Below are 15,471 nucleotides of genomic sequence, written 5' to 3' on the forward strand. Positions count from 1 at the left end.
AAAGATAATCGTGTCTACACCGTTCGTGATGATAGAATTAGATTTCTTGTCGTGTCAGCACCGTTCGTAGTAACTGAATTAGACTTGGAGACAAGATCGTGTCTACACCGTTCGTGATGATAGAATTAGATCTTTGAAGGTCGATCGTGTCAGCACCGTTCGTAGTAACTGAATTAGATCTTGGAAATATGATCGTGTCCACACCGTTCGTGATGATGGAATTAGATCTTTTGAAGGTTGACCGTGTCCGCACCGTTCATAGTAACTAAATTAGGCCAGAGATGTTGTTTATCTGTTTGTACCTGTATCCTGAAAAAGGTAAAGTTAGTCTTTATGCAATGTCATGATGCATGTACTATGTGACGAGTCTCTCAAAATAAATGAGAAACTTGCATGTTATGTATGAATTTATTATGAGGTAATGTATGCAATGTATGAATATGTTTATGATATATGATGTATGAATATGATGTTGAGTGTTTTGAGAAAATAAATCTCTGTATTGTTGTGATTTTGATGTTTGATCTTGTCTTGGAGATGCTCAGCTGGGGATTTACGTTTTCTGCTTGGGGATGAGAGCCATTTGAATGATTAATCTTGATGTACCCTGACCGGGGATAAGAGAACTGAATAACCCTGTTTGGAGAAGAGAATAGTATCGGGGAACCAGTAGTGTTGAAGATGTAAACTTTGTTGAGGAACTAAGTCTTTTGTTGGGATGAGAACATTTGAAAATATCTTCTTAATGGTTACTCTGTGGGGATCCTTCCAGATTATTGACCCTGGGGAAGAACTTCTGAATTACTTCAGACATTGTCTAATTGCCTTTTCTGTCTTTTACGAACATACAAATATTTTGCAAAAGGAAAGATAAATGATAATCATGTTCATGTGCATATGTTCATTCAAAATTATCATTGGACGCTTGCGTATTCGAGAAATAAGAAAAACTCAGGACTGTAGAAAAGAAATGACTTGTATTAAGAAAGAGCCATGAATAGGCAAAACGATAGGAGAACATTTGTGTGTTTTCCGAAAAGATACAAAATAAAACAAAAGAAAAATAGCTATGTGGAAACAATCCTATTGAGTTTCAACTCTGCTATTGCCATTATGTCTTCGAGTATCTCATCCCTTGCTTGTTGGAGAAAAGTGATTGAATCGGTCCGTACCCTCTGAACTTGATATTGCTGATGAAATTGAATGATGGATGATCTGAACGAGACATAGCCGTACGCTTTAATCCTTAACTTTTGCCTAGGCCGCCTTTTCAGGTTTTCAGCCTACCAGGATACCCTTTTTTGCCCAATTTGAAAACCCGAAAGGCGGCCTTGTGAGAACGGGGTTACCCCAGTTAAGTACGTGCTGAGGTGCGATAACCATGAAGAGCAAATGGTAACATCTCATGCCAATCCTTATAAGTCACTGTCATCTTTTGTACGATCTTCTTTATGTTCTTGTTGGCGGCCTCTACTGCGCCATTCATATTTGGTCTATAAGGAGAAGAGTTGTGGTGCTTGATCTTGAACTGCATGCAGAGCTCATTAATCATCGTGTTGTTCAGGTTGGTACCATTGTCTGTGATAATCCTTTCGGGGATTCCATACTGACAGATGAGGTTATGCTTAATGAATCGGGCTACCACAATCTTGGTAACAGAAGCAAATGAAACAGCTTCTACCCACTTGGTGAAGTAATCAATGGCTACAAGGATGAAACGATGTCCATTAGAAGCAGTAGGTTTGATTTCCCTGATCATATCAATGCCCCACATTGCAAAAGGCCAAGGAACAGTCAGAACATTCAGTGGAACTGGAGGTACGTGTACTTTGTCAGCATAGATCTGGCACTTATGACAAGTTCTGGAATGTTGATGGCAGTCAGTTTCCATAGTGGACCAGTAGTAACCCGCTCTCAAGATCTTTTTAGCCATAGTATGTCCACTAGAGTGAGTTCCAAATATACGGTCATGCATGTCTTCCATTATCTCTTCAACTTCCTTCTTGTTCACACACCGAAGCAGAGTTGAATCATGATTGCGCTTGTATAGGGTACCATTGCTCAGGAAGAATTTGGACGCAAATCTTCTTAAGAATTTCTTGTCACTGATAGATGCCCCTTCAAGGTATTCTTGAGCCTCGAGATATCTTTTTATTTCATGAAACCATGGCTTTTCTTCAACCTCGTCCGTAGCTATCTCGTAACAGTATGCCGGTTCGTCATGTCTTTCAATAATAACTATAGGAGCCTTGTTGTCCCATCTAACTTTGAACATGGATGACATAGTGGCTAGGGCGTCTGCCAAATGATTCTCTTCTCGAGGAATATGCTCAAAAGTAATCTCTTCGAAGTGAGGGTCAAGGATAGCAAAAAATCCTTGTAAGGCATGAGTTTGGGATGCTTCGTGTCCCATTCTCCTTTGATCTGACTAATTACTAGGGCCGAATCCTCATATATTTCCAAGAACTTGATTCTTAAGTCGATAGCAGCTCTGAGACCCAAGATACACGCTTCATACTCAGCCATATTGTTGGTACAATCGAAACACAGTCTTGCTGTAAATGGGGTGTGTCCACCTGCTGGAGAGATAATTACAGCGCCAATACCATTACCAAGTGCGTTCGAAGCTCCGTCAAAAACCATGGTCCATCGGGATCCTGGTTCGGGTCCTTCATCCGGACCAGGTTGTTTGTAATCAGTAACAAGCATAACGTCCTCATCTGGAAATTCAAAACTCATAGGTTGATACTCGTCTACAGCTTGTTGGGCCAAGTGATATGCCAACACGCTTCCTTTGATTGCTTTCTGTGTTGTATACTGAATGTCGTATTCTGTTAGTATCATTTGCCATCTTGCTATTCGTCCAGAGAGAGCGGGTTTCTCAAATACATACTTGATAGGATCCATTCTAGAGATCAACAAAGTGGTATGGTTTAGCATATACTGTCTCAGTCGGTGAGCAGCCCATGCCAAAGCATAACAAGTTTTCTCGAGCAGTGAGTATCTTGTTTCACAGTCGCTAAACTTTTTGCTAAGGTAGTATATTGCATGCTCTTTTCGACCAGACTCGTCATGTTGCCCCAATAACACCCCATTGAGTTCTCCAATACTGTTAAGTACATAATTAGAGGTCTTCCTTCAACAGGTGGTATCATAATCGGAGGTTCTTGAAGATACTTCTTGATCTTGTCAAAAGCTTCTTGGCATTGGTCATTCCATTTCACTACTCGATCTTTCCTCAATAACTTGAAGATTGGCTCACAAGTAGCGGTCAGATGGGAAATAAACTTGGCAATGTAGTTCAAACGTTCCAAGAATCCTCTAACTTCTTTCTCATTTCGTGGAACCGACATTTCTTGTATGGCTTTTACTTTCGCAAGGTCGACTTCAATACCTTTACTGCTAACAACGAACCCTAGTAGCTTACCAGACCTCACACCAAAAGTACACTTGTTTGGATTCAGTCTTAACTTGTATTTCTTCAACCTATCAAACAACTTCTGCAGGTGGACCAGATGTTCTTCTTCAGTGTTGGACTTTGCAATCATATCATCAACATAGACCTTTAGGGCCCGTTTGGTGCGCAGGATATGATAGAGACAAGATAGGATATCAAGCAGGATAAAGATAGGATATGATACAGACATGATAAGACTTATCCTATCATGTGTTTGGTTCACACAGGATACTAGATAGTGTGTATATATATACACAGACACTTGTAAAATAACTATATTTTTTCTAAATTATTTTGTAAAATATTTTAAAATTAATAAATTGGTAAAAAAAATTTTCATTAATTAAAAAAAACATAGATACTATTTAGTAAATAATTTCAATATATATATATATATATATATATATATATATATATATATATATACCTTGTAAAACAATTATATTTTATAAAAATTATTTTGTAACATGTTTTAAAATTTATAAATTGGTAAAAAAAGATTTATAATTAAAAAAATTTGTTGACAATATTGAGTAAATAATTTCAATTTTTCAAATTATCCTTACAAGAACATATATTTAATTTGATAAAAAATAAAATCAATATTCATATTTTTTTAAATTTTAATAATTATTTTATTTTTAAATGTTCTAATTTTTTATTTTATTAAATTAATTATTAATATTTTTAATTTTAAATTATATTTTATAGGGGTAAATTAGTAAATCATTTTCTTATCCTATCCTGCCGGATTCTAACCCAGCTCATATTCAGGATAACAATTTGAACTAGTGAGGCAGGATAGGATAAGTTTCAGGATTAACTTATCATATCCTGTTGTGTCAGCAAACACTGGATTGAGATAGGATATGATACAGATATCCTATCCTGTCTCTTATCCTGCGCACCAAACGGGCCCTAAGGGATACCATTGCACGCTAATACATTGCCCCTGCGTTCTTCAACCCGAATGGCATGACTTTGTAACAGAAGGTGCCCCAAGGAGTAGTGAAAGTCGTCTTTTCCATGTCTTCGGGTGCCATCTTAATCTGATTGTAACTTGAGAAACCATCCATGAAGGAAAACACTTTGCATTGCGCAACACTGTTAACTAGGATATCAATATGTGGTAGGGGAAAATCATCCTTGGGACTTGCTCGATTCAAATCTCTATAGTCTACACACATTCTGACCTTTCTGTCCTTCTTAGGTACCGGTACTATCTTGGCGATCCATGGTGGATAACTCACAACTTTCAGGAAACCGGAATTGAATTGTTTCTCAACCTCTTCTTTGATCTTCTGAGCCATGTCAGGTCTGCTTCTTCGTAACTTATGTTTAACCGAAGACTGTTTTCTTTGATAGGTAGACGGTGAACCACAATATCAGTATCGAGCCCAGACATATCTTCGTAGGACCAAGCGAATATCTCAACATTGTCTCGTAGCATCCGGATTAATCTCTGTTTGACCATATCCTCTAGTCCGGCCCCTATCTTGATTTCTTTCTTTTCTTCGTCAGTACATATATTCACGACCTCAATTGGCTCTTCGTGCGGCTGTATAGTCTTTTCTTCTTGCTCTAGTAATCTAGCAAGTTCTCTGGGCGCTTCGCAATCTTCCTCACCTTCATCCTCAGCTTGGTAGATTGGATTTTCAAAGTTATATTTAGCAATAGCAGAGTCGTTATCAATAGGATCCAAAGTGGACGTGAATCTGCAGCGTATTATGTGGGTGTGTGTAAGAACACAAAGCTATAGAAAAGTATAGAAAATAAAAGCGAACACACAATTTTGAATACGAAACATCCAATGCTTTATTGAATAAAAATATGCTTATGAAATGAGAAGCCCTAACAAATGGACTGTTGTGCCCCAAGCAAGACACACGGCTTTAAAGTTTATTGTTTATTGAAATACAGAAAATAAACTTGGAAACATAAAGGAAAGCAAAACAAAACTAGAAATGGCAATTACTCCTGACTATAGGAGATAGAGACACTGTCTTCGGTCTTCCATTTGCCCATCCCTTTGTCTAGTGTAGGAAAGATCCACTTGTCCAGGTTGCAGTTATCTTCATCTCCTCCAATGGCATTGACCCCTTTGCTGATGAAATGATACTTCAAACCTTCTGGACGAGAGTGTCGTTCTCCATTCTGATCTTTAGCGGTGCAGCCTAAACCCCATTTGTTGGATTTGTAAGGAATGTCAGGTAGTTTCCCCCAGATAGTACAACCACCTTCTTCTACCACAACCTTAGCATCTTTCAGAGAAGCCATTGTGGGAGGGATTCTAGTAACTTTAGGAATGGCATGGATAGGCTTAGTCTCAGGAACCAATTGAGGGACCAATTCAAATGCTTGACGGGGAGATTCAAAAGCTTCTCCAGTGAACTCAACATACTTGGTATCATCTATGAAGCTCACCGTGTATTCTTCCTCACCATACACAGTGACAATCTTGCCTTTCGCTGGATATTTCAGTTTTTGATGCAGAGTCGAAGTCACAACATTTGCCCCATGTATCCAAGGGCGCCCAAGCAGACAGGAATAAGCGGGATGGATGTCCATCACATAGAACACAATGTTGAAAGTCTGGGAACCTACCCTGATTGGGAGCTCCACTTCACCATATACCGTACTCATTGAACCATCGAAAGCTTTCACTATCACATCACTGGATTTCAGCACGATTCCTTCGGGGTTGAGTTTGTCCAACACCAACTTGGGTAGTACATTTGGAGATGAACCATTGTCAACTAATATGTGGGCTAGAGTGGTGCCCCCACATTCAATGGAAATATGCAGTGCCTTGTTATGATTCTTCCCACTAGGACTCAAATCAGCATCAGAAAACCCCAGGTAATTTTCTGTCGTCAGATTTGCAATACAATTCTCTAGTTGAGTGACATAAATCTCTTGTGGCACATGGGCAGCCTCTAGAGACTTCATCATAGCTTTGGCGTGAGTCTTGGAGCAACTTAGGAGTGACAGCATGGAGATCTTGGAGGGAGTATGCCCCGTCTGTTCAACAATGTCATAATCACTTTTGCGGATGATCTTCAAGAACTCATTTGCTTCTTTAGGAGATGGATTTTCAGTAACAATCTCAGCTGGTGTCTGGACAGGCTCATGCAACAGTCCTTTACCTCGAGTATCAGTATTTTGATTAGGAGTAAGCGTAACAGCAGGTGTGGCAGTCTTTGGGGAGATTTCTGGAGAAAACACTCTTCCACTCCATGTCACTTTACTAGTTCCAGCAATATTACCCACATCAGGATTAACGTCTTCAACAACCTTGTCGGATACAAGCTTTTGTTTATCACCCTGAATATAGACCTCAGCACCATAGTTCTAAGGGATAGCCTTATCAGAAGAATATGGAATTGGACCAGGCTTAGTGATGATCATAGGAGCCATACGGGGTTCAGCAGAAATCTTGAATGGAGCCTTGGTTGGGATCTTCAGTGGAGCTTTGGAAATCACTGATACATCTTCAATCTTTAAGACGCGGGAGAAACCTTCGCACAAATTCTCTATAGAAGGAATCTTTTCGAACCTGATAGTGCGACGATCCATCCAGCCCTGAATTCCTCTTTTCAGGTTCTCACAACCATTGGGTTGGGAAGCACAATAATAACAACCTGGGTCGCACCCTGGAAATAAACCGGCTTGCAGGAGCTTTCTCTTGATATCCAGAAGTGGAGTTGACAGATCTCTCACATCATAGACATGGACCGTGTCCATGATAGCATTAACAGTTTTGTCATGTTTTGGCATAGGGGCAGTAATAACATTCGGAGTTTCTAGAGGTTCAAACTCGATTTCACCAGCATCTATCATGTCTTGAATCTTATTTTTCAGTGCCCAGCAGTTATCAGCATGGTGTCCAGGACAATTGGAGTGGTACACACATTTTGCATTAGGATCATAGTTTGGAGATGTAGGAGTGACATTCTTTGGAGGATCTCTTATAGTTATCAAGTTGGCCTTTAACAAATGTTGCAGAGCTTGAGATAAAGACATGTTGGTCTTAGTGAATTGCCTTCTAGGTGCGTCTGACTTACGCTGATACCCTTGTCTAGGGGTTTGCTGAGGTGTTGGTGTAGAGATTAGAACGGCCCCAACAGACTGATTCTGATCATTCTTATTACGACCCCTCTGACTATGAACAACATTAGACTCATTTCTTCCATGGTATGGTTTCTTTGCAGTACCAGAGGTGGCGCCTACCTGAATCTTCCCACTTCGAATACCACTCTCAACATGTTCTCCAGTCAATATGAGATCAGTGAAACCAGATGAGGAACTACCTAGCAATATGAGTTAGTGTACCCATGAACATGTCCACCAATTCTCTATCAGTCAAGGAAGGTTGAACTCTTCCAGCTAGATCCCTCCACTTTTGAGCATACTCCTTGAAACTTTCTTGAGGCCCCATAGACATGCTTTGCAATTGCATGCGAGTTGGTGCAAGGTCAGCATTGTATTGATATTGCTTGTAGAAAGCAGCAGCCATATCCTCCCAGGTGCGAATGCTGGCACTCTCCAGTTGATAGTACCATTCCAGTTGAGTCCCAGTGTAATACGGTGAACTGACTTTTTATAATCGAAAATGTCGCGGTTATGCAAGAGTCGCCACCGACTTTTATTTTATCCAATTAAGAAAGGCTAAAAGAACAGAAAAAAACCTTTTAAGGAATTTTGAGTTCGGGGGTAATTATGCAAAGGGAAGGTGTAAGGCACCCTTTGCATCCATGGTTTTCCATGGGCTCTTAATTGCTTTGCTCATTTTTGTTTTTAGAAATGTAGAAGAAAAGGATAGGGACTTTAGCTCATAAATGAGCGTAGCCCTTTTGAAGAATTTTGAGAAAGAATATAGAAAACAATTTAGAGCAAGGCAAAGCAATTAAGGGCAATTACCTTAAACTTAGATGATAGGTTTCTTTTAGCCTTTCAGAATGAAAGGGTCTATCCACGCCATGAGAGGGCAGGAAGCCTTTCGTTTGGATGTAAACGGGTCATCGAGTTATCATTCGCCTTAAGACTGACCCATGCCATAGAGAAGGCAGGTAGTCTAAAGGGAAGGATCAGAATAGCCTTTTTCGTAGGCAACCAGAGGATACCTCAGCCTTTTTTGTAGGCAACTTCCGAGGGTCGAGGTCATATTAGTGTATCGAAGGCAGCATCATTAGGGTCGTATGACCTTTATATTTATCGAGGCAGCATGGCTGAGGTATCCTCGTATTCGAGGGACATGGCTATTCTGCAAAAAGCACAAGGCAACAAGGCAACAAGGCAATAGGCAACAGGCAACAAAGAGGTTACCCTAAAAGTGTGCGTGGGTGCAACAATCACGTGGTTAACTTCGATGACATTTATCTTGTAAAATTAATGATTCTAGATTCAATTCAAGGTTATCACTCCCTAAAATTACTAACCACAGCAATTAATAATTAAAGCAATAACGGGAGAGGGAAATCGAAACCAGCGGAGGGAGAGGGGAATTGAAACCAGCGGGATAATAAATAATAATTAAAAACAGAAGATATTAGAGTTTAGGGTTTAGGGTTACCGACTATTCGACGCTTTGGCAATGGGCAAACCCTGAAAAGGTGGGAAAAATAAGAAGGCAAAATAGAGTGAGTGCATTATCGGTTTAGTGGCAAACATTGTTAACCCTAAAAATAAAAGGATAAAGAAATTCAAAATAAATAACATATAAGTACTTAGCTTCGAATTTGATCTGATATGGTTGGCGGTCGGAAGAAACCTCGGGGTTAACCCTGAAAAATGGCAACGGCAGAAGAATCGAAGAATGTATGCACAGCCCCAAACGGGTTAAAAGGGTAAACTCTAATTAAAAGGAAACAAAATAGACTTTCAAAATAAATTTAATACTTAGCTTTGTGAAGGGTGTGGCGCATAGTCGGAGTGTATCTGAAGATTGCCCTGAAAATAATACACAAAGAAATATTTTTTCAGTGTATGGCATAATTCTCGTAAACCCTGATTAGGGTGTAAATTAAAATAATAAGAGAAAATTGGATTTAATTAATTATTGGTTTTTCAACCTAATTAATTAAATTGAATAAAATATAGATTTTAAAATGTCGAAATATATTTTATAATTGATTAATCAAAATTAATTTATGAATTAAAGCGATTTAAACAATTTCTTAAACAATTTTAAAACAAGTAAAGATTAAATCGGATAATCGATAATCGAAAATAAAATTGTTAAGATAAAAAAAAAGTTTTGATAGTTTTGTAGAAAAAATATTTTTATATATATATATATATATATATATATATATATATATACATATATATATATATATATATATATATATATATATATATATATATATATGTATATATTATTAATAAATAAAATAAACAAACGATATATTTAATTAAAAAGAACAAAAAATTAGGAAATTCTTAGCTTATTATCTGGTACAGTGGGTGGTTGAAGGAGTATGGTACACCCGCATGTTTGGAGACGCTAGATCTGAGAGGCGCTTGACCTGACGACTGAGATTGGAGAGCCTATGGTGATCCTTCTTTGATGAAGCGTATTGGACCTGCAGAAGGGAATTGAAGAAAAGAGAAAAAATATGTGTCGCCGGCAAGTATTGAACCCACGCATATTCGCATGGCACTTCATGACCGATGCCCTTGCCACTACGCCAACTCGGCTTTGTTGTCAGCAAGCATGCATTAATAATAGCTAAAGAAAACATAAAAACTCAGAATTCAAGTCAATTTCGCCCGCGCACAGGCCCTTCTTCTTCGTTGCAATTTTAGAATTGCAGAGATATTTTGCTACGACTCTGCAACGTTTTTGCTACGATATTTCTTGTAGCCAAAACCTGCGATCAATGAAAACATCATACCAGCACAATAAATTAAAAGTAACCACCCAGATCGATCATGTGTGAGTCTACGAATCCAACGACGCCGTTAATTTGGACTAATTTGTCCTCTAATAGTCCGGCCCCAAATCGCCTCCGTCAAACCCTAATCATGTGAAGCTTTACATCTGCGCTTAAACTTCAATCAAATTATACAGACACCATCGAAACATCAATACAAGCAAGATTATATGATCAAATTCAATTAAAAGTGCAAGGATATATGAAATCAAAACTGAAACCGAGGAGGATAAAGTGTGGTCGTATTCTTTGATTTTGTGCGTATGAAGGACTTGTGATAGTCTGGAATCAATCAGAGAAGATCAAGGAATGTATTGGAGTGCTTTATTTGGCCTGAATCGTTCCAGAACATGAGACTCGAGCTTGATTTTTTCTTGACTTTTGGAGCTTGATACGACTCCTACAGGGCTGCCAATCCTTGTCTATTCCCCCCTCTGCATCAGAATGAACCATGTACTTATAGTGAGTGAATTTAGGTTAACAAATTTGTGAAGAATCCTCCTTGAATCAAAGATTGGATGTTGATTGAAATTTGTTTTGAAAAACTTTCTAATATGGTCTCAATCTTAATCTTTTCTCACCAATCTCACTTATCACGAAATTATACTGAATATATGGTATAAATTGTGATTGGAATAAAATCTTTAATTGAATATTTGAACTTTATATGATTTTTATAAATTAATAATCACTTTTAAATGATTAAAAATTCATATAAAATTAAATAATATTCAAAAATTCGTGGAAATTAAACTTGAGGCCTTGGATGACTTGTGGATCAAGATTGTGCCATAAAAAGTTGGGCTCCTTTGCAAAAAAAATCAATTTGAATCCTTTTTCTTCGCATTTTTTCCTTTAAGATTAGCCAACTTTGACAAGGCCTATCTCTCTCAATTTTTGAGGTATGGAAGTGTTCTAGGACTTTTTAGAAACCTTAGAGAGTCCTCTAACCAGTGTCTTTGGTCTCATATCAAAATTATTTTCCATGCTCATTTTATGACCTTTTGAAAAAAAGTGTCTTTTTGTTGACTTTTGAAAAGGACCTATAATATTTTGATCCATATTTCCCAAATGAAGCATTTTTAGGCTTGGCATGTGAGACACAATTTTGTAGAGAATCAAATTTCCCTCAAGATGAGCTTTGGATGGAAAATTTTGGATGTTCCATGTGAGAGTTATGGCTGGTCAAAGTTGAGTTGACTTTTCCTATACAAAACCCTAATTTAGAAACTTTTTGATTTGTTGATTTTTGATCCCTCCTTGATGAACCATGATCAATTCTTGATCAAATGGTGAATGATACTTCAATATGAGGATTTTGACAAAAATCAGGATTTTTGACTTTACTTTGACCACAGTTGACTTTTAGGTTGACTTAGTCGACTGTTGACTTTCTGAACAGTTGAGTGACCAATTCTTTGAAATGAGCCTTGATACTTGTCACGGAGATGATGTGGGATATATTGAGCCATATGAGATGCCTTGGAGCCATTGATTCACTGATTTTCCTTTGAATAAGTCAAACCCTAGTTTCAGAGCCTTGTATAGGAGAGTGTGTCTAGGAGCTTTGTGTATTGATTTGAATTTGTATAAGAGAAATAGTGTGGGCAAATTTTGGGGTATGACACCCAGACAGGCGCTCTTGGAAGAAATGAATACACAGTCTCTTGTCTTCAGTATGAGGTTGGATCTTCCTCACATATGATCTCAGGAGCATCTTGGGGCAGGAAACTCCATCATATTTAGCAAAAGTTGGAGTTTTGAATTTTGGAGGGATAACGACTCTAGGAATGAGCCCTAGCTCCTCGAAATCCAGCCCAGGTACCTTCTGAATTTCCATATTTCTCAACCATTCCTCTAGTAGTCTGTACTTCTCATCAGGATAGTCTTCTTCATGGAAATAGTCTTCCTCATTATCATCTTGATTAGCAGAGCCTACATTGCTTATGGCGTTGGTCTTGATACTAGCATCATCATCTTCTTCTTCGTCTTTGGGAATTTCAACTTCTTCAGCTTTTTTGAGAGGGCCTTTGAATCTTCTTCCCAGGTTGAGAACACCCATTGGTTTCTTAGCCTTTTTCTTCTTCTTAGTTAGAAGGGATTTCAGCTCGTCTTGCCCCTTGGACAAATTCAGGATCAAAGCTTGGAACTCAGCATTTTGAGCTTGGAGATTCTTGACAGATTGTTCGAGATCCATTTCCTTACTGAAATAAACAGCGGAAAGATGAGAGACCTGCTTATAAAATCCTGTGATGTAATGTCTATGAATGATATGCGTATGAGTATGCAATGTTTTCAAGGAGTTAAAGGATTTTTAACACATTTAAAGAAAAAATAAAATCAAAACAAATTAGTAACTCAACTGAAAGCCAATATAGTATAGGTTTTATAGTTACATCAAAAGGTACTGAAAATAATAATAAACAAAACAAAAGTAAATAGAAATCAATCTTCAAGTCGGCGCTTCCTTTTCAAACTCCTGATCTCTTCCTTATGAGCTTTGATCATTTCGTTCCTTTCTCGAACAGGCCTATCAATCTCTTGTTCCCATGAATGTATTTGATCTGGAGAGATAAAATCTTCGATCTTCCATTTGCGGGAGAAATAGTCAAGCATACCGTCTCGCTCTTTAGCATCAACCACTAACACTGCTTTTTCAGCCTCAACCTCACGTAAGCGCCTTTCAAGATCACCTTTTTCTTGCCTCAAGCAAGCAACAGTGGCAGCAAGGTCTTCGTCCGGAGCGGGTACTGATAGGTAAAATAGCAAGTGTACTATTTTCACCGGTGTAGTTATAATGGGTTTCACCCCAAGTATCGATCACGAGGATTGCGTAGTAAATATAAATTATTGTAACTAGTCAATTAAACAAAATGGCATATGGGTGTTTTTGTTATAATGAAATAAGTGAATTAAAATAAATAAGCTGAAAGTAAAATGAACTTTTTAATAACTTTTAGAGTAATGCCAAGGTAGGTGTATGATTTGCTTTATAACTCCTCTAAATAAAGATCTCTTTAACAAGTTCATATAATGCAACTATTTGTTCTTAAGGGTGTTTTCCTAAGTCCTTAGTGAAAACCATTTGGTTTACAATCCTATTGCCTAAGTCCTTAGAAACAAAGGATTAAACCAAAGCTGTAATTAATCAAGAATATTCAAATAACCTTACGGTATCCCTAGTCCTAGGTGATAACTATAAGATTTAATTGTTTAAAAACCTTAACAACCGTAGTCCTACAGATTGTTAACCGGAGATCAATCCTTGTTTTGCCGACAAAGAAAGCATAAAAACATTAAACAATCAAATTGCATAACACGAAGATAAGATTAAAGCAATACGATATTCAGAGTCATTACAAATCAAATCAGGGACACCCCCCTAGCATTGGGGGGTTTAGCCTCTCATAGTATTCAAGAAACACAAATTAAAGAGTTTAGACATTACAAAGATTAATGAAAACTATGATCTTCAATGGTGTCCACCGTTGAATCTCTTCGTCTTCCAAACCCTTGATGAAGCTATCTTCTCTCATTGTTGGAATTCTATCGTACGTCTCAAAAAGTGCCTTCTCGTTGTCTTTTAATTCTCTTTTAATCCCTCTAGGTTTTCAGATCTCAGCAAGAATACCCAAATTGCCCTCGGAACTTTAAAATTGTAAAAACAAAAAAAATCAGAAATTCTGTCCGCACAGCTGATACGACCGTGTCACATGACACGGGCAGACCGTGTCAGCTTCTGGTCTTGGGCAACATTCTTCAGGAGGCCTGACACGGCCGTGTCAGGTGACACGGTCAGACCGTGTCAGCCTCTGCCTTTTTACTCATTTTTGCTTCTTGCTTCCTTTTTGCGCACCTCTTGGACATGTAATCTTTCATCGATCCGAAGCTAACCTGAAACCATTACCAAACGAGATCAAAAGCACCTAATTGACAATGAAAATGGCACAAAAACAAATTGCAAACAAATAAACTACAACTAGATAAATTTAACGAAAACATTAGAAAACAAACACAAAGTGTTACCAAACATGACGATCGTGTGTCGAATTCATGATGAAATTAAGTGTAAAATGGCGACCGATCACAACCCCAAACTTATCTCATTGCTTGTCCTCAAGCAATGCAAGCGTTCAAACAAAGGTCACCTTAAATTTCTTTCCGTACCACAACATAGCCGATATCTTTCGCAACTTGACTTTCTTCCTTGAGTCAGCTTTTGGGCCTTATCACGCCTTGTTGTCCATCACACTTCACATCACGGTGCATTTAACCTGCAAAATTTTCACACGTCTCACAAAGTCTCTCGTGGTTAGAGTGTTTGTTGCTCAGATCATAATATGCGATATCAACCCTTGACTTTGCGAACATCCTACTTTCACTACACAAAAAGAATTCACACAATTTGATGGCTTTTTGGGTTGTAATGGGGCTGAGGTGGAGGTCGGATAGACAAGGAGAGGGTATACAATGGTTTTTCTGCACTTATGTTACTTCTCTCGTTTTTGTGTTCATGCATGTGTGGGGGTTTCTTCTTAGACTCTCTATTTTTCACCGAAATATCAAGTGATCGAATCAACGAGTCTTTCAATTCTTTTTGGGCAAGTGTGTCAAACTTTTTCTTTCTTTTTCTTTTTTTTTTCTTTTGATGCGTTTCATCTACTTTTTTTTTCTTTTGTTTATTTCTCTGCACACTTGCCCCTTTATTTTCATATGCACCACCCCAAACTTACACTTTTCACACGGTATTGAGATCAACAACGATAAGTGCTAACGAACCTGGTAAACATGAGGGATGGATAGAAAACAAAACAAACAAGGGGGAATAGCTCAACGGGGTAAACGAAGGATATGACACAAACGAAACAACAATGGTAAAAACAAGGATAGGAGAAAAACAAACACATGCCTCTTGTGTGATTTCACAATTGTATTGCGTTGGTAGGACAGACGCAAAATTAGGGAGATAAAGTCATACCTGATTTCACTCTGTTGGTGATCTCTGTAAGTGTTTGGCCGTTTATATTCCTCACCAGGTAGGTTAAGTTTGCAAGTTCCACACACCCTTCATGTCGTGTG

Source organism: Vicia villosa, linkage group LG6 (assembly GCF_029867415.1).
Source record: "Vicia villosa cultivar HV-30 ecotype Madison, WI linkage group LG6, Vvil1.0, whole genome shotgun sequence".
Lineage (NCBI taxonomy): Eukaryota > Viridiplantae > Streptophyta > Magnoliopsida > Fabales > Fabaceae > Vicia > Vicia villosa.